The 21268-nt window shown below is 42.9% G+C and overlaps 1 protein-coding gene across 2 annotated transcripts in view; it reads right to left on the bottom strand.

Annotated features, from left to right (window-relative positions):
- Positions 1–21268, bottom strand: part of LOC311490999 (3',5'-cyclic-AMP phosphodiesterase 4C-like) — a 97806-nt gene that overhangs the window by 21169 nt on the left and 55369 nt on the right. Inside the window, exon 1 of one of the 2 annotated variants that reach the window (XM_084548827.1) lies at positions 20957–21009. The exons of the other annotated variant lie outside the window; for it this stretch is intronic. The gene's annotated coding sequence lies outside the window, so the exon portion shown is untranslated. Of the gene's footprint in view, positions 1–20956; positions 21010–21268 lie in introns of those variants that run through there. 2 annotated transcript variants of the gene reach the window in all.

Here is a 21268-nt window from a genome sequence, read left to right as displayed (position 1 = left end):
TGGCAGAATAAACAAAAAAGGATTATTCAGATGTTCTCCGCTGCCTTTAAACAGGTGACCTTGTGATTACGGGCTTTTTGCAATCAGACACAGACTCACATGCGTCTTTCCCTCCACTATCTCCATGTGACGTCAATCACAGCCATGTTACGTCAGTACAGCTACTACCCGTAGCCCCCACCGCCGCCGCTGCCGCCGCTCCCACTATCACCCCATCACAGTGGCAAGACACTCGTTGACACTGACGTTATAACATTATTTCACAACATTAAAAATCTGATCAAATTGATTTTTCTTTTTTACAAATCTGTATCTGTTCCACTTTGCGTCAGCAAACAGCAGCTACACTTGGCCCCGATTTAATCCTTTTGAAGTCCTTCCAGTAAAGATGAGGTCAGTCTGCAGGCTCTGAATGGCAGCGCTGCACACATTCACTCAATAAATTACCTTTTACGGCAATTTTCCTTTCAAACGAACCTGATATACACCGTGCAGGAGCAAGGAGAGAGGGAACGGAGGACCACCTGACTTCAAGATAAAGCTTATCAACGTGAAAATGAATATTCTCAGGCTCATCACGCTCCACATTCAGTGAAGTGTGCCTTGCTCAAGGACACGCTGAGTGATCGGGGACAGAAAAGCACATTTTGTTTTTAAAAGACTGAAACCTCTTGCAGATTGTGTACATTATGTGCAGAATTCAGTGTCAATATTAATCAATTAGGTCGTTTCTCATTCACAATAACCCCCACCCCACCCCCACCCCAGTCATAACAACAGAAAACAGAGCTCCAGCTCCTGTGTCTATTTTTAGCACGGCCTGCCTCCAGCACTCCGGCAATAACAGTGCCTGATAAATGAATGATGGCTATTATGCAATTGATGCTGAATGAAACAGGCCCAATTCACAAGGATGAGGACGAGGAGGAGGAGGAGGAGGAGAAGGAGAAGGAGAAGGAGAAGGAGAAGGAGGTGACCAGGAAGGCTGTATCCAACACAGTGATGCGTTCACCTCCTCATACCTCATTGGTGTAACAGGGCTGAGGGGGAAAGGCTGCAGCAGCAGCAGGGCTTACCTCAGTGATGACACCCCACCACCACACCTCGCTCAACCCCACCCTCCCCCTGGCTCGGTGTAGTCGGCCGTGACGAGGCTCCATCAGAGGAGACCAGTGACGTAAGAAGCTAAAAATAGATCAGCCTGACAGGAAAGAGGGGAACTGGGAGACTTGTGACGGTGCTGACGTAGATGCTCACCCTTCTCCTCCACTCCGGACGGGGTGCAGATGATTTCATGAATACATTCATGAAGCATTCCATTTTAAATCCTACTAGGTGACTCCTAGTAGAAAGACAGGTCTGTTCCCTCCATTTTTTACACCCCCATATGTTCTCTATATATTTTATTCTGTGGAAAATCACAGTAAGCAGGTATGAAGGTTTAAAGCGTGTTGCTCAAGGACTCTTTGATCAGATGCCCTTAAAGAATTATGTGTCAGAGTGGGAGTAATAAATGCTGTCAGCTGTGTCAGACTTTAAATTTATATGAGTCTTTCATGTCCATAGTTTTGTACTCTAACTGGACTTTCTTTCAGATTGTCTTCTCATCAGAATCAGAGTTTAGAGCATAATGTGAAACTAAACCTTTCCACAGAAAACCAGATGCGTGACAGATCTGTAAGACGAAATGACCAACTGAATAAATGATTAATTTAAAAGTATTTGCTGTGTTTACATCAAAGTCTTTTAATTAATGATGGTGGCGTGATTATACTTTAATTACTCTTTAAGGCTGCAAGAGTAAATTCAGATCAAAATGACTTCAAAGCCAGAATAATGATAATGAAAACTACTGGCAGTGAAAAAAAAAAAAACAGGTAGAATAATTACACCTGGAAAAGGATTTTCACATGGCTCTTTCCACAGACCCAGAATAACTAGAGCTTGGCATCGATCCCCAAGTCAGCAGCCTTCTGATAGGGAGACAGCGCCGACTACTGAGGAATATACGCTACTGCGACAACTTCGTCCGCTCTTTTTTATTATTTTCTACATTCAGTAATTTTGTTTGCAATTTTATTTCAACTTCACCTGGACTGTATACCAGCAAGTGCTGTACACCAATCAGCCGCAACATTAAAACCACTGACAGGAGAAGTAAATAACATTGACCATCTTGTGACAATTCAGTGTTCCGCTGGGAAACATTTGGACCTGGCATTCATGTGGATGTTACTTAGACATGTACCACCCACCTAGACCAGACCAGACACCCCCACCCCATAGCCGTGAGACTCTAGCAGGATGCAGCCTGACACAGACACACACACAAAAACAGTTTAGGACCAACTCAAAAAAACATGAAGATCAGCACAAGGTGTTGACCTGGCCTCCAAATTCACTAGATAGATAATCCACAGAGGCCCCTCCCCTCAACCCATAGGACCCACAGACCCCCACTAACAACATTCTGTTGCCAGACACCACAGGACACCCTCAGAAGGACCATGTCCATTCTCTGATGAGTCACAACTGTTTTGGAGGCACAAGGGAGACCTACACAATATTAGGAAGGCGGTCATAATGTTGTGCCTGATCTGTGTAAATATGTAAAATTGCTTTTTTGGACATGCATTCCATTATTGTCCTGTAAACTATTGCTTCTAAAGCTGACTCCATCACTTCTTTGTAGGTTTCATAAAAAAAAAAAAAAAAAAAAAAAAAAAAAAAAAAAAAAAGAATCAAAAGAATCACAATGTTTTCATTAAAGTCGCACAAACTGCAACGCAGGTGCAGCCAAACCACACATTGGAATACTACTTTTGAGCACTTTCTTGCAAAAGAAAAACACCTTCTCAGAGTTTCCCCTTGTCATAGAGGACAAAAGTGTCCCAACTTTAGTTTAGTTTTTCTATTACTGCTTCTGCAACTGGGTAACACGCATCCTCCCTTTAAACACACAGACCGGCAGGGAGACAGGCGGGTTGGCGTCTTGTTCAGTTACAGCATACATAACAAGTTGACCTTGGTCTGTCTCCTGCCTCCAGCATTGTTCTCCGTTTCTCTGACGTACATTACAACTCCCTTTTCTCTTTTTAACTGTTTTACTAAACTTTTCTCACACACAAAAAACATCCCAGAGCACCCACATCCTAACCTCTGCTTTTGTTCCCAGGATGTTAGGTTTGCACCCCATCACCATGTCAAAGAGGAGGAAAAAAGAGTGCATTTAGAAAACTAGATATGTTGGGGACTGTTGTCTCTAAATTTTGGTATTTAGAGACCTGTGATGGATATATTTCACCAAATAATTCTTTATTAATCAAAACAAAACAAGATTATGAAAATAATGATTGTTTTCCTAAGCAGCTATTCAATCCAAAAAAGGAAAAATCTGATAGTTGTTGTTCCTACTTTAATGTTTGTGACATGCTCATGGGAACCAGAGCCGAGGGATTTAAGGAGCTTTCTGTTACGTATGTGCGACTGAAGCCGGGAACAACCGTCAAGACCCAGATGTTATTTGATGGCGGGATGACACAGGCCCAAGGTCGAAGGTCAGCACACACACACACACACACATACACACATGCACACACACACACAGAGGCTCCCTCCTGTTTTCTTTCCTCGCAGCGTGGGAATTGGCTGCAGGGCCTCAAACATCACACCAGGAAGGAGGCGAGAGGTGAGGAGGAGTGGAGGAAAACAGCAGGGAACACTTTATAAATGAGTGCGTGTGGACGGATTTTAGTCTAAAACCAGTGAAGCGAGGACATTTCTGGACTGAGGGGAAATTTTGGTGGACTGTAAAATCGTCATTGAGGGTCTTAATGTTCAGCTTAGAATCAGCTTTAGGGTAAGTCTTTGGTTTTAACGGTTGAGGGCTGGGATGGAAGTTAGTGAGTGTCCTCACAAAGACAGAAAAATATATATGTGTTTGTGCGAGAGAGAGAGAGAGAGAGAGAGACAGAGAGAGACAGAGTTCGGGGAGAGGGGTGGGTTTGTTTGCTTTACACCTCCAGCCTATTGTACATTTGATCTGAAAGCTGCAGAAAAACAAGCGGCTTCCCCCTCATCCAGCTCCCTGCCAAACAGATCTTTCCTTTCACTGTGTGTGGTGTGTGAGTATGGATGTCAACATGACAGCGCACAGAGAGGAGAGGTCGGGCAGCAGATCTGTGCTCTGCAAAGAAAGATGTGAGGCCCCTCCATTCAAACTTCGGCCCTGATTGTAAAGTCCAGCCACAAGGCTTTCTGCAAACACACTCCGCTACACTAAGGGAGAACCTCTCTGTTTTCTGTGCAGATAAAATACATGTATTCACAAAGATATGATATATATGAATTACACATTCAGGGCATCAGATGATCAGCAGTTAAAAAAAAAGAACCAGGGTCACAGCAATTAACTGACAGAAAATGAATCACCAATGCTGCACGCATTCATCGTGGTGGTTCCAGCTTCTCAGATGTGATATCTTTGCTGTCTCTCTTTGTCTAACATTACAGTAAATGTAATATCCTCGAGTTGACACAGACATCTGATGACAGCACCTGTCATCTGAGGACACTGTAATTAGGGATGTCCCGATGGCCGATCCAGCCTTTTTTAAAATGATCGTATCGGATCGGACTTTAGCCAAACCTGATCTTCTGTAGTTATTTGTTTTAGGTCTGCCATAAACCAAGACCACGTTGGTGTAGCGCCAAAACTTCTTCTTCTTCTTCTTCAGTATTAATGGCGGTTGGCTGGCCTCAAAGCTGCCAAAAATCAAAGAAGAAGAAGAAGAAGAGGAACCAAGATCACACGACTAAAACATGTCTGCTGTGTGGAAGAACTTAACTCTGGAAAATGAAGTCAGTCAGACAGCAAATTGTAAATCGTGCAACTATCTCCTACTTGCAGGTGGTAGGAGGAGACCATCATTCAATACTACAACTTGACTTGCCACCAACTCAGGCAAACGACAATGAACTGAACACTGAACACTGCATTTAAGTAGAGAAAGGTTTCCTCGAGACAGCGTCAAGATGAAAGATATTATAGAGAGGCTTACAGAGTACATGGTGTTAGATGACCACAACATTTCTGTTGCGGAAAACACATATTTCAAATTTTTTGCTGATTCAAGTATCACTGACCACACAGTCAACAGATGAGTCAAGACTACTTGTGTGTAAATTCTAACTTTGACCACATTTCCATCATTTCCAGCTCAGACATCGACTTTGAAGGCCCCTGATTCTCAGTGCTCATCTCCCTAACCCATCCATGTACTTCACAGTGCTAACATTACCAAAAATATCAGATTTACAATTAACCACAGAAAATATTCAGCCCAATGATCCTGCAGATTATGTTACTGATAATGCAGCTCTGGAAAAAAGGAGCCTAAGGAAAGAGTCCAAAATCGTCTCCTGTTACTTTATCTCATGAGTCAACTTTCTGCTTTTCCAACTGACCCTTGCTCTGTGTGCTTGCTTTTGGACTATGGTGCAACCACTGCTGTAGCGGCTGGTTACTAGTCAGAAATCATGATATATACATGCAGGAACATACATTTTACACCTCTTGGCAGTCGTCCCGAAAAACTGCTGCCTATACTCCCGTACACAGCCAGCCGGGGTAGATCTCCGTCCAAGCAGAGCAAACACTCCAACATCAACACCTGATCTGAGAGCAGCTCATGTCTCTCTAAATATAGCCAAGGGGAGGAGAAGGTTGCAGTGAGTCAAGCCAGCTGCTGTGTTTATTATTTTTTTGGTGTCACCTCTGACCTACAGGCAGAGGAAGGACTCTTGCATTTGAAAGCAGCAGACTCGTGTTTTAATCACAAATCAGGCAAGAGAAGGAAACAAAAAAAAGTTGGTGGATTAATTGTACTGGCCCACAGAAGTTGTCTGTTACAACTTTCATGATGCCTACTATACCTGTGCGATAACAATGCATAAATGACATAACGGGCATAGTATTTTTCACAATTTCACGTAGTCTACGATGACATCTTTACATGGGGTTTTCAGTCTTACCAGCAGTCCAATTCAAACTATCACATAAAAGAGAGAGAAACATCAAATCCTCACATTTGAGAAGCAAGGACTTTAAAATCAGACGCTTGAACTTTAAGGTTTTAAGATGTCCCAGAATGCTGTTGGATTCCTAGGATTAGGCCTACAAAAAACAGTGGTATGTCCCAGTGAAGCCATAGCAGTGAACAACACATGCACAAAAGCAGGACCTCCACTAAAAGGAATGCAGTCGTTATTTACGCTGCCTTCAGATGGAACTTGTGAACTTGTAGCTACGGCACAGGAAGTCGTGTGCACAAAATGGTTGTTGTTCAAGTGGCAACAGTCGGCGTCTAGGCTAACGGTTTAGTGAGCTAAGAACTAGACCAGCATAATTCAGAAATGCAAAGGCCATCCGTCGGGAATACAAACAATTTATTTGGAGAAATTATGAAATTATTATGAAGAAAACGACGCGATTACAATATGTTAAGAGCCTCATCCCCTATGAAAACACCAGCAAACAAGTAGTGGAGTCGTAGCTAAGCAAACATTTCTACTTACGAGGTTGTGAATACCACAAGAGGGGGCAGTTTTCTCATGAACACAGTAAATATAACCCCGTTTAAAAGCAGCACAATACAAAGGTGTTTTCCGTTCTGTGACATGTCAAGATGTCTGCACAGAAACAGGTCTGCTATCATTTGTTTTTAAGTCATTGATTTTGTTGCTCATTGTCAGAAAATGCTGAGAGTCTGATCACTGTCCGACAAGGTTTTAAAGTAGCTTCAGTGGAGCTGAAGTGGTTAAATTTTTTGGGGAGATGACGGTGCCTCAAAGGTTGATTCACTCCTCCGGACGGGTATTGATCCTGGAGTCTGTGTGCAGTGATTAGCTCTGTTCGCCCAGCCGGGCAAAAATCCATACAGTGGCTGATCAGCATTAACATCATTACAAACTGGTTAGGAGGGTAACACACTGGGCCAGAACCACCCAGAGTCACACAACACAACACACACACACACACAGCCCCAGCAGTACAGATCTAGATTTGGCTCCAGCATCGACCTGAAAATCGAACAACCTTACATCACACTGGTACGCAACTGGACAGGCTGGTTCAGGGCACGAACACACACACACACACACACACACATACAAACACATACACAGTCTTTGCCCAGCAACAGGCCATACCGAGCACTCCTCTAATCATGTTCATACGACACTAATTGGCGCCTTTTGGTATACAGCGATTGAGTCCTGTGGCGAGGCTGGAGTATGAGACTTCCTCCTCTAATTAGCCAAGGGCAACCCAGGAGCAGCCAATCACATCTCTGATCAGCGGGATGCGACAAAACAGAGACAACGCTTCTCTCAAAGTCTTTCTCCTTCCCGTCACGTCCAAATTGGTTTCAGGTGCTTACTTCATGTCAAGCACTAAGAATCACACTGACTTGTTACTTGTTATGGCTGCTAATGTCAGTCAGAGGAGTTGTTAGTGAAGACAATGAAGGCAACTGATAAAATTAAACATTAAACTCCATATCCTGTGTATGTATTTAATATGCATGCAGTCATGGAATGAAAACGGTAATGGTATCAGACCAAATAACGCTTTGATGATCAAGTGTATCAGTAAGCAGCCACAACTCTACCAAGCCACACTACACAGTTTTTCTTTTTGATATGAGTTAAAAAAAAAAAGACTCTTTCTACTACAAGTCACATTCGCTGAGTCCCAGTGGGCGCAAGACTCCACTTTTATGCACCACAACACTTTCTGCTTCCGTTACTTTGCACAAAATTATCCCAGTGAGTTCCACGAAGACTGACATACAGAGAAAAAGTATTCTAATTTGAAGAACTGGTATCCGGAGAGAGAAATTAGTGCATTCCTACGTTTTTTAAGCATCCATACAGAGCCGCAACATGACGCTATGTTATGTTTCTATTTAAAATTGAGTTTTTCTGACATTACTTTTCAAGTTTCTACAAAAAAAGCGCAAACACCACCTCATATTGCATCTCTAAAACCACCTCACGTTATGAAAGGTTTCCTCCCACCCCCCCAGACTTTCCATACCTGGCCTCCCGCTGTGTAGGCGGAGCCCTGAAGTCTATGTAGGTGATCAAGTTCACCTGTGACAAACGGCGCAGGAGCAGGCTGCATGTGGACGCCTTATTTCCTCATCCGTTAAAAGTCCATCAACCACACTACTGTCTTATCCTGCACGAAAATAATGGAACAGAGCCTCTTTGTTGAGCGCTTGTCTGTCCCTGTGAGCTGATCATCATTCCTGGAGTCACAGAGATGTCAGGATAACACTCAGTCCACTATTCCAGCAGTGATATTCAACACACACAGTCACAGAAACTCTCCATCTGTTGACGTCAGTTGTGGTTTCATGGCTGCCGCTGCCATGCCGATCGACCAGGTCGCAAGCCTGCAATTATTCCCGGCCCAACGCTCAGCTCGCTGCAGTTTTGTTTTTCCACCAAATGAGAGACTGGAACACAAAGGATGCCATGAAACACCCTAAACAGAAAGCAGCTGGCCGAGCCTGTGGGATTTCTGCGGGGACGTGTTTGTTGTAGGAACGGATAGGAGGGACTCCGTAGACTCGGAGCGGAGGCGTCCTGCAGGTCAGCGGCTTGAGGCGCCAACTGTGAATTGGAAATGATTTGGGACCAAGTCCAGGGAACAGCCATTGGCAAGTCAATATTTCCTCTGAGTCCTCACATCGGGTCAAAACTTCTTCGACACAAAAGTGCAAAGTAATGTTGGAAACCGGCTCAGCTACATTAGCTAAATATATCGTAACATTTAATTCAAAAGAGCAGGTGATAAATTACACTAGTAAATTGATATTTCCTAATATCCCTGCTGGTGTATTATGAGATCCAATCTGAGAGAAAAACTGGACGGAGGTATGGCATCACATGCAACAGCTGTCGAGACCACAACATCTGGACATGAGACTTCACTGGAAACAGACAAGATCAGAAGAAAATGATGATGATCTGTTTTAGCAACCGCTGGGAAGGGGTGAAAGGTCAGTGACCAGGTGTCAGTGGACAGACTCACTGTTCAGGAGTGACAGGTTATGTCAATCATCAGTTATAACGTGACAAAAGTTACACACTTTCAACTGAGAGATTTCCATCCTCGTAAGAGAACTGCTAGATAAGAGCTGAAAGTTCAGGTAAAAGACATAAAATTCACTACATTTACTAATTTACTGACTATTAACTACTAAATGACTTATTGTGTGTTTATACAAGTTGTTTTTTTAAATCAAAAAAAATATATATTAATCAAATTTTTCCTGCAACCATCATTGACCAAAAAGAGAGAGAGAGAGAAAAAAAGCTGACAAGACTCCCCACTCTGCTCTTAGCGTAATGCATTAGTCAGCCTCTGCTCGGTACGTCATAGCCAAGTGCTAAAACATGATTTAATGCATGAGCATTTTTTGGCAGAATCCGTCCTGCTCTTTCATAAAATCCACAAAAGTTGAAAATGATTCAGTGTGGACAGCAGCAACCTGCCAACAGATGTCAACGGATGTCACTGAGATGTTTCACACACAAGTGAAGAGACACCTGTGACAAGTATGAATTAAACTGCCAGAGCTGGACAGAGGGAGGAATTTGTCAGCGCTGTCAGTGCAGGTGAGTAAGGCCTCAACAGCTGCAGGGGTATAATGAGACCACTGAGTGCTGTCAGCTGATACTCGTAGCTGACTCATACCCACGACGAGCACGACTTCAGCACCCTGCCAGAGCTATCGTGACTCCTTATTTACATTGTGTTGCAGCATGCTGGCAGCTCTGACCTCTGACCTTGTGTATAGTGAGCTGTGCGTCATGTCGTAGTGTGAACATGGGCTGAGGCCTGCAGGGCTGACCAACCTGCAGTATCACAGCCAAAGGTAAGCCCTCATTTCTGAGCCGCTGGGAGGGACCAGCTGCACGCCGACGACACCAAGAGACTTCAGAAGTTGGATAAATATTAATTTAAATGATTTAGTTTTAAATTATTAGCCTGTAAATAGAGGTTTTAGTGCCTCTATACGGTACTTATGTGAAATGAATTGAGTCAGTATTGACCTTTTACAGCTGCGTGAATGACACAAATAGCTGCAGTTGTCAGTTACAGAGTAAAACATTGATATTAACAATGCTGCATTTACACGGCTGCTGTCCTACTTCTTTTTCTCCTCATTTTTATTTTTTTTGCCACACTGGTGGATCAGCTCTACACAAATATGATGGATAAAGAGCTGCTGCAAATGCTTATTTCACTGTGGCCAAACCTCAGACCACCAACACACAACCAGTGTTAGCAAAGCTGCTTCCTAAGCATTTAAGTTAAGTTTATCTTGTCAAAAACATGGTGAACCTCTGGAGGAAAGGCTGAATTTCCATGCATGTTGCTGGATTCAGTTTGAAGAATTAAAAAAAAGCACAGCCAAAACATCTGCCATCAGTAGCACCTATGTGAAAAAAGCACTGGAGGAAATCCACATACCAAGCATGAAAATGCAAACCAGCTGACATTTTACAACTGCATGAAAACCCAAGCTGTGGCTCACATAAGGGAAATGAAGAGTTAACTATGAAAACACCAAGCAGATCCTTAGAAACACACACACACAAACTAGTAAGACAGAGTGAAGGCCTTTAAGCGGAGTTTATACCTCTGACAGCGTAACCTACTTACGTAGCCTACGCCGGTGTGAGCCATTTATACTCGTGCATTCGTCAGTCTGGCTCACTCTGTAACAACGCCACACAAATGCCAGTCGGCGCTATGTATTTTGTTTGGCAGTCGGGTTCATTCTTGTTTCTACTTCCTGCTTCACTTTCAACAACGGCGAACAAATGTTTGTATCTCCGCACGTCCAAAGTTAGCCATTCCTCGATGTGCTCCATCTTTATTGATCCAAAACAATCAATTCAAAAATTGCGGAGATGGAGAAACAGCCGGAAATACTAAAGCGGAAACACACTACTACCAGGCGGACCAATCACAGCTCTTGCAGGCTGCATCACCGCAACGCGTAGTTACATTTCCAGAGAGGTGCACGTCAGCTACGAAGCTAGGCTCTGCATATTCTCTACGTTGTCACCATAGCCTCTGTGTCAACTTAACGTAGAAGTATATACCGCCTATTAGCAGTGATTTGAAGTGCTGAGAAAAGGCTGCATATTCTCAAGAAATTTCATTATATTCAGCAACATGCTATGTCTAACTAAAGCCTGCCTAGTAACACCTTCTAGAAACATCACATCTGAGCTCTTGCTCACTGTATATGGTCTTTCAAATTAAAAGAATACATTTTTTTAAAAAAAATACCATATATCTGTGATTGATAACAAAATCCTATCCTTGATTAAATGGAAGCAACATTATTACCATTGTTACTATAACAAGACTGAGCTGTTATCGCTCCTGTAGACTGTGTGTCAGTGTGAGATCAGCGATCCCTGCTGGGAGGTGAAACATACCGAGTAAGTAAGTCTGAGTCTGATCAAAAGACAAACTTTGCTCAATAAATAAAAAGAAAAATTTTTATGTGAACCCAGCGTGAGAATTCAAGGTACGCAAACATTTTCACTAAAACATTTTACAAAACTGCTAAAAATGTCCAAGATGACGTCCTAAAAAGTCTTGTTTCACAAGTCTAAAGATAAACAGTTTACAGTCGTAAGAAACTAAATGAAACCAAATGGAAAAGATGAGACTAACTGGCCAATTACGATTAATACATCACAAGTTATTTTTTTGATACAACTACAGTTGAATTAATTAGTCAATGAATCAATAGTCTACACTATAAATCAGTCTGCAGCAGCTATTTTGATCATTATAGCTTCTTCAGCATGATGATTTGCTTCTTTTCTCTGTTCTCTAATCAATGTGAAAAGCCGCGATGGGCATTTTCCCCTCACTTATAGACTGAACGACTAATCAAACTGATACTACATGTAATCCAATATTTATTATGTTAAATATTATCCATAACACAAACCCAAACAGAAAAGACAGGACAGAAAATTGTTACTATGAGCAGCTGTGTAAGAGAAAACTGTATCAGGACGTAGTGCAGACGGGAGGTGAATGAAACTAACGCCACTTTTCGGCGAGCGGCCATCTTCTCGCTGATCATAAAAGCAGAAGCTAGAAATCTGCACAGATGCAAACGAAGGTCTTTTTTTTCCAAAAGCAGCTGTAAAAAGTCAAACTTAACGAGGCAAAGTGACGACGGTGGAAGCACTTTTTCCCCCTATTAAACAGATTACACCGCAATGTGCGCTCGTTTTGACGGCATCATTACACACATGTGGTCGATCCATCAGACCTACGAACGCATCCAACTCAGCATTTGTTAGCAATCTGCCTTTGAACGTTTTTTATTGCCGGGTTGACATTATAAAGTATCTTTGATCCCCCTCCCCGCCCAAAAGAGCCGGATGTCGTCATTGCTTTCTAGAAGGTCGGCTGCAAAATTAGTGTTTCCTTCTGTGACTCTTCAGGAAGCAGGCACTGATCAGGTACACTCATCTGGTAAGTATGCAGTAATGCACGAGGAAGGAACGGTTTTAGATCCAATCTATGCTTTAAATATTATTAAAATGCTTTGTTTAAAACAGAATCTGATTTTCTCTTTATAATAGTGAAGGATTTACAGCTTCTTTTTCACATGAATTTGTTTTTTTCTGCACGTTACGCTCAGCTCTCTTCACCCTGCCTCCTCCAAAGTATGTGTTTTGGCACCGACCTGAGGTTTAGACATCAGCTCAGAAAAAAAGAAAACAGTTCTTTTAAAATACAATAAAACTGAGGAATATGTCAATTAATTATATTTGCGTTCAGAGAGTTTGTCAGACTGAAACTCTGTTGGAATTGGATTATCTAAACACAACTGTGGCTGACTCACTGACTATAAATGATTTAGATTTGAGAGGTTAGTTCAGCCTGTTGCCTGTAAATGCAAACTCTGCTGTGTAAATAGAAAATAACAAAATATGAATACTGTTCTCGCTCATCTCACTACTCTAAATGAATCTGGATGGAATAAGGTAAATATTTCCCAGAACTGTACAAAGTACAAAGGGTCGGCCGTAAAGATATGATGCTGATATTTAGGAGATTAAATGCAAATATCATAATATAAGAACACCAAGAAAGAATCAGAGAAACACAGTAGCACTGACTGTATTGGAAGTGTAGCGTGAACGATAGGAATATCACCAGGAGATACAAAAACAAGGTCACATCCTGGGGAAGACAACAACACCTGACACATTGTGAATATTTCAGAGATATTTTAGAAGTAAAAAAAAAAATAAGTAAGATCTCCAGCCACACCTGGAAAAAGACTTACTACAAGAATATTATAGGCTAGTGTTCACATTTGTGATTTTAAACTGAAAAATGTACGATTTGGACGCAATGAAGAACTTAAACATATGAAGAACTTCAAAAAAGAAAAATATTTTAGGTAGGAAGGAGTAGTTAAGGCCTCTCTGATGTCTAAAATATACAAGTGTATAGTCTACATGTATATTAATATATAAAGTATGAATATATTTTAGTGTAGTCTTCATTCATTTGACTGGAATGTCGTAGGCTGTAGGTGTTCCTACTTTCATATCATTAACATTGTGATTTCATCATTAAATGTTTGGGAATAATTTTAGGAAGCAGTGCGTTTACAGCAGTTGTGCAATAACAACATCTGGATTGAAAGCACATCTGGCCTACCGCCTCCGTTTCTGGACGATGTCAATGGGCCGGTTGACGGCACACGGTGACCCACAGATACTCCCGTTCCGCACTGTAAAGTAGCGATCCTGGACCGAGGGGGTCAGATACACACAGTTTGTTGGTAAACTCATGTCTGCGGTCGCGTTTGTCTCCCTGCTGCTTAGTTTGTCCACTTAAATGTCCTCTTCCTCCTCCGGGGGCTCCTCTGATCCTCGGCTCCGGAGCGCTCTCTCCTCTCCCTTCAGACTGCACCAGGTTTCCACTGAGACGAGCGGAGGAAAGCCCTCCTCTGAGCGTTTCAGCGGCATGACTCCAATCCAATGTGAGGAGTGAGTGAAGAAGAGAAACGGGAGAGAAAATGGATCAAAGTCGGGGGTGTTTTTTTTTTTTAAAAAAGTCATTTCCTCAGAGACATGCCGCTGGTTAATGCGGTGACACTCAGCTACATGTGAGCAGAGTGTGGAGGGGTTGGTTTCAAATCCACATTGAGGAGTTCAGAGCTGAATTCTCTCACTTCTCTGGACACTCCTCCCTCCCTCCCTCCCTCCCTCCCTCTCTCTCTCTCTCAGTCCCTCTCCGTCTGTCTCCTCCTTCCAGGCACATGGACTACCAAGGCTTTAAAAAAAGGTTTGAACTATGTGCTGTGCATATACAGTATGTGTGGGTTAGACTGATATGTGTGTGTGTGTGTGTGCGCGTGTGTGTCTGTGACCGCAGAGTGTGGTGAACGTGTGGTATACAGTATATGTGCGCCCCGAAAGTCACTGTGGATGTTTTAACTCTTTACAAGCTCAATAAACACACATTCTTCACACAGTCCGTGTAAAAGTTTAATTCCTCATCAGAGAAAACTAGAATTACCACCATATATTAATATATGCAACTCTGAAGAGATTTAATAAAAGTGTAGTTCTGCTAAAGCAGAAGTTATCTCTATATTGATATTCCCTGTGAGAAAAACACTGCTTTTCTTTTCTTTTCTTTTTTTAACATACGAGTATAGAGGACTGATTGAGAGCTTTGTCACATGGTGCAACGACAATGACCTGGAGCTCAGGATCAGCTTGTGTGTGTTGGACTAACAGAGGAACAAGAGGCCTGCTGTTCTAGGTGTCATCCAGGGAGAGGAAGTGAAATTTTGTCATAATTGTCGTATGAGTTATTGAGTGATGGGAAAATACAGGTTCTGTGAGGTCACAGTGACTTTTGCCCAACAAAATCTAATCATTTCATCTTTGAGACAAAGTGAAAGTTTGTGCTAAATTTGAAAAGATTCCCTCAAGGTGATCGTGAGCCATGGATCCAGTACATCCCACAGATACTTGATCAGTTTGGGATCTAGTGAATTTACCCAGCCGAACACTGAAATGCCACAAGATGGTCAATGTTGTTCACTTCTCCTGTCAGTGGTCATAATGTTGTGGCTGATCTGAGCATTTTCTGCCTTTAAAATTGAACTTGTGAGCTTGTGGATACAATATTGGATGTATTAAGGAGCAGGTGTACTCGTATAACTCCTCAAGTCAAGTCTGAGCTTCATCTTCAGTGACTCCAGCAGAGGAGCACCAGTCAGTCCCACCACTGGGAGTGACGGACTTACAGAACGCAGTGATCTCACCGACTGGCCGGCCGACTGCTGTCGACATCCACAGGCAAATATTTGTCTTTTGAGACACTGGGCAGGAGGCTGAGTCGGACGTGTTGGCAGGCACATGGGAGGCGGGGGGAGGTGGGGGGGGGGGAGGGGGGGTTAAAATGTCAGACACTTTTTGAAAATAGTTGGCTGAAGATCCAACCAGATGAGGTGACGTGGCGATGACGTGATGTCAGATGTTTAAACATGATCTTCGGTGCTTCTCTTAACAGCTCTAAGTCACGTCTTATTAGATCTAGGCTAGTAATGAGAATGTTTTCATGTATGCATACTTTCTGATAAAGTAAAATTCCTTTTTCATTCCATTCCAGCACAAGGTTTTGATTAAATTTTGACAATCTTAGGCCTATACTCAACACTCATTACATGAGCTGCCTGATTTAAAACACACAATGCTCCAACTATAATCTGCTACTTTTTACTGACTGAGTGACATCCGTTAGAGGCAATTCTGGGTTCAAGTTAATTAATTTCCACACCGACTGAGACTGAATGCCAGACCCTGGAAAGCACTGATGCCTCAGTTGTTCAAAACTATGACAAATATTCCAAGGCCATCGGGCAAAATGTTTATGCAAACAAAAGAATCTCACATTCCAACTTATTAAACAATTGTCTATATTCCGTGTGACTTCACGACTGACCTCTCGCTCACCTTCAGCGGACGTGGATCAAACCACGTTGTCCCTCTAAACCACAACAATCCGGTATAATGTCCTGATCCCTGTAAACATTACCCAACTCTGAGGCTGACCCTCATAGGAAACACTTTATAGCCAACTGCAAATTTCCTCTTGAAGCCGTCAGTAACAGTTCAATAAAGCCAAATACAATCCTGAATAGAAACACTGAACATGGAAGCAATCTCTCGTTCCCGTCTTTTTATCTTTTATCAAAGGTAATTTGTTTTTGTCTGGGGGCTTGCACAGTATAATACTCTAAACCACCACCACCACAGTGTCTTCACCTGCCTCCAATAAATCCTTGCACCTGTCATTAAAGATGGTGGCCACACACCACTACAACTGAATGAGCAAAACCAGGTTTTCTTTTTACACCAAACATGTAACTGTTCTTGAATCACTTTAACTCAGGAGACTCTAAAGCAGACAGTGGCCCTATTTCCGGTGTGTCCCACTCCTTAGTCCCTACTCAGGCCAATGTCGGACCCCTATCGATGGGCTTTATAGCCGACTGAGTGCATTGAATCTGCAGCAGAACGAGTCAGTGAGAAGGATGACTGCGTTTGTGTGTTTATCTAAACAAATATTTTCACGATGACATGATCCTCCACAGTGAACAGACTGTAAACCAACTCATCGGCACAATTCACGAGAGGCCAGCACTGTACGATGACTTGTAGCTCTTCCTGTTTCCCATTTTTGATCGACAGATACAGACTACTGCCACCGTATGTGCCAGCTGGTTGTCGGCTGGAGTCTTCATGGTGCGTTCAAGTGCACATTGTTGGTCAGGATACAGATGACCTGAGTAACACTTGGCCTTTCGTACAGGTGTTACTGTTCTGATAACAAATACAACGTCTTTCGCTGTGACAAGGTGGCGATTTCCAATTTTCCAAAATCCCAATTTAAATTGAGAAGAGCACAAAGCCCTCTGTGCGCACACTCCACAATGAAAGTGCACAGACATACATCTTAACCCACTCGCAGGCCAGTCACACCTCCCTGCTCATTATAGCACCGAGAAACACGGAATACACCCCTTCTCTGGTTCATTTCTGGAATCACAATTAAAACCCTTCTCACTCCTCCCTCCAACGCTCTCCTCCGTCCTTGTGCAACGTGCTTGTGAAACATGCAGGGCCTCAAAACAGATGCCGGGGTGGAGATCTGCTGAGAATGAGGTGTTTGTGAGGCCGCTGTGTAACCAAATCCACCAGCCAAATGACTTCTTCGGCCCAGCTGGCTGCGGGCTCCAATGACAGCATTACCTCCGCTAATGAGAATAAGCTGCGAGAGAGGAGTGCCGTGAATGTGTGTGTGCGTGCGTGCATCGGGGAGTGTAAAAGTGTTTGCGTGTGTCTCTACCAAGTTTCTACCGACAGTGTTTCAAAGTGAGGCGTCAGGTGTCAGTCAGCATGACGATCAGAATTTTTATTAATTCATTTGCTTGATTCATTCCCTACTTTTAGATCCAGACTCATTCATGCTATGAGGTACAGGCAGCTTCGGCCTTGTAGCACGTCTCACTGGATATAAAGAGTCCAACGAGGACACGGGTTTCAGGACCAGGACTTCAAAATGTGTCATATATTTTCTTGTCCATGACAGGTTTATTCATGCTTCACAAAGACTGACTATGACTTCTGTTCACTTCATTTCCCCATGCTATTTAACATCAATATTACGTGACATTAATAAAGCAGGTCAGAAAAAAATAAAAGTTTTCTTTGTAAGATCTAAAAAAAATATGTAGCTTCTTTAGTTATTATTAGATTAATTTAAAGACAGGAACGTATCCTTGATTTTCTCTCCGACTCAACATATGTTTGGTGGCTGTGCCTGAAGTAAAGAGAGAGTTTTTGCGCCACCTTGTGCAGAAACACAGCTCAGTGCAAAGACCATGAAGACACATTTAAATGGACAAGAGGAATGATTAGTTCAGACTTAAAGTGGTTTCAAGGCAGCATGGCGGGGCAACAAGAGCAACTATCACGGCGGTCACAATCATTTTCCCTTGCAGGATAGAAGTCATGGACCTCCCACAAAACACACAACCTGGAGTTCAATCAAAGGGGAGTAAGTTTTTTTTTATTTTATTTTTTTATATATTTAATCTTTATTTGTCCAAGATTAGTGGCGGCCTCCTGTGCATGCTTCAGCATTATCAACTATGTTCACTGAATGAATGTGAATCTATAATCAGTTCGTGGCTAATTCAGTTGAGCTCACTGCCCAGCAGAGGTCGCTTTCTGCCTAAAAACTACATGTGCACACTGGAGAGAACCAAACACAGACACACAGACTGTAAATACAACAAGAGGCCCTATACCACAGACATGAACGGAAAGTGAAATATTTCTAAAGGCACTGAACAGACGGTGAGGTGAGAATCAGAAGTGGATGCTGGCAAAATGTTTTAGCTTTAACAAAAACCTCTGACCAACGCGATCAATCCTTTCCCAGCATTAAACCCTAAACAAACGTCAGTCGTCTCAACTCAAAAACCGAAACTGTCGAAACAGTCTGAACCCCTCTCTGCTGGTTTTTACAAAACCGGTAAAAACCCAATTCGGCGACATGACCCCAAAGCATCTACAGCAGCTCTCTGGTGGAACAATCAGTATGGATTTTGAGATGGGTGGCTACGGCAGGTTTCAGGGCGTGTGTTTGTGTGAGTGAGAGCACACACAGGAAACGAGAAACACGTGTCACTTTCACGTGTTATGTGCTGCCAGGCTGGCGGGGCTGGTGAACTATTCCCAGCTCAGGGTGTTTTATTTTGGGGGTCTGTTGTGTTATTGTTGCCCCCGCCCCGCCCCACCGCACCACACAACACAACACATCACACACACAATCTCTCTGCTGCTCTGCTCGGACTCAGCTGTGTTTTCACCCTGGCAAAAACAAGTGAAAGTTTGCTGTTTCCAATAGGGTGATCAGAGAGCCCTAATGCTTTTTTCACACATACACCGATCAGGCATAACATTATGACAACCTTCCTAATATTGTGTAGGTCTCCTTTGTACCTCCAAAACAGTTGTGACTCATCAGAGAATGGACATGGGCCTTCTGAGGGTGTCCTGTGGTGTCTGGTAACAGGATATTGTTAATGGGGGCCTTTGGGTCCTATGGGTTGAGGGGAGGGGCCTCCGTGGCTCATCCCACAGATACTTGATCAGTTTGGGATCTAGTGAATTTGGAGGCCAGGTCAACATCTTGTGCTGTTCTTCATGTTTTTTTGAGTTGTTCCCAAACCATTTTTGTGTGTGTGTCTGTGTCAGGCTGCATCCTGCTGGGGATGGCTGCTGCCATCAAGGAGTGTCATTGCTATGGGGTGGGGGTGCCTGGTCTGGTCTAGGTGGGTGCTACATGTCTAAGTAACATCTACATGAATGCCAGGTCCAAATGTTTCCCAGCAGAACACTGAATTGATGGTTGATGTTGTCAGTGGTCATAATGTTGTGGCTGGTCGGTGTATTTAAACAATAAATAATCTGGCTATTCAACACAGTTACAAAAACACTACCGAATAAACCCACACACAGAAACACACTTTACATTAAAAACACTTAATATAAAGAAGTAAAGGGAGATATCAGCTGTGACCTTTAAATCAATATCTTTAAATGAGCAATTAAAAGCAGCATTTCTTGTGTGGAAATATTTGTTCATCTCACACTTTATCAAACAGGCAGTACCAGCAAACATATAAAGTTTGTGAAGGTTTAAGATATTTAGGATAATTAGATCTTAGTTTCCTGCCTCTTTAACTCTATGGTTCTTGATGGCGGTGAAGGTGTGGTGTGTGTTTGTGGCCATGCTGGGATGTGGTTTGGGAGGCTAAGCCAATGACTGACCCGGCGGCGGTATGGAGAGCTGGGCGGCGCCCACTGATCCCAGCCCAGTTTAATGTTCACCACGAGTGGGAACAGACGCCAAAACGCAAAGACGCAGGACAGTACGGATGCAAATTTAAACATGTAGACAATGAGCACACACACAATAAAAAAAAAAAAAAGGAAAAAAAAAAGCGTGTGATTACCAGCAGCCCCTCACTGTGACATCAACAACAACAGGCGTGACCTCTATCCAAAACACCCTCCCCCCACTTAGGACCAACGTGTGTCGGAGAAATAGGTGTTATCACAAACTCGGGCACATCCACCTATAAAAATGCGAACTCTGCTGCAAGTGCATCACCTTCTAAGCTGCTCGAACAAAAACATCTCCAGCTGATTTCGAGGCAGCACAACAGAAAAACAAAAAAAAACAAAACAAAAACAGGAAGTCTGCTGAATGCCAAAAATAAAACTTACTTCCTCTGAAAAGCTGTGGGGTAAAATACCAGCAAATACAAAAAAAAAAGTTGTGAGCCACCGAAATGCACACTAGAGAATAACGTTGTGCAGCACCATGTGTATTGCATCACAGGAACCGATTCTTCCGTTTCCACAAACTAAGTATATGAAACAAACTGAATACAAGATACTGCTACACATGTGCTCATCTCAACATCTGACCAAACCTGGGAAACTCTCATTTTCCCAAAGCTACAATTCAGTTGACTTAATAAAACTAAAGTGCTAGGAAATAACCTCAAATGCTTGGTGTTGGTCAGAGCAATAATTCCACAGTAATTAAATCTACATCTACATTATATGAAGCTACTCTACAGTCATTTTAAACCTCGCTAGATCACTTGTCAATCTATCATTGCAGGTCTGTGAGTCAAGTGCGTTGCCGGGCTCTGCAGCTTGTCTGAACACTCCCTCTCATGGATACAAGCGCTGAAAACATGCAGGGTTAGGGTGAGGGTTAGGAACGTACCCCAAGCACGAGTGTCTCCGACCGTGCCCGCAACCAGTCGGAGCCCCTTTACGTGCCAGTCGGAAGTCTTTGTTCATTGTCCCTTGAGCTCCTGACTCATACGAGACACTTTGGGCTGAAAAGTAAATAAACTGTACATCTGACCCGTGACTCCTGTGATAGTTGTTGAACTTCACGGCGCGGTTGTCTTTCTCCCATGAACCACCAGGTGCGTCTGGGTTGGATCCATGAGGTTTGGTGCAGAGATAAAACACAGGATAATTCCAGGTGATAAGTAAAAAACAAAACTGAAAGAATCAGATAGATCAGATT

This window comes from Chelon labrosus, assembly GCF_963514085.1.
Source record: "Chelon labrosus genome assembly, chromosome: 7".
Taxonomy (NCBI): Eukaryota; Metazoa; Chordata; class Actinopteri; order Mugiliformes; family Mugilidae; genus Chelon; species Chelon labrosus.
The sequence above is the reverse complement of the archived record's forward strand: the minus strand, read 5'-3'. Positions and strand labels throughout refer to the sequence as shown.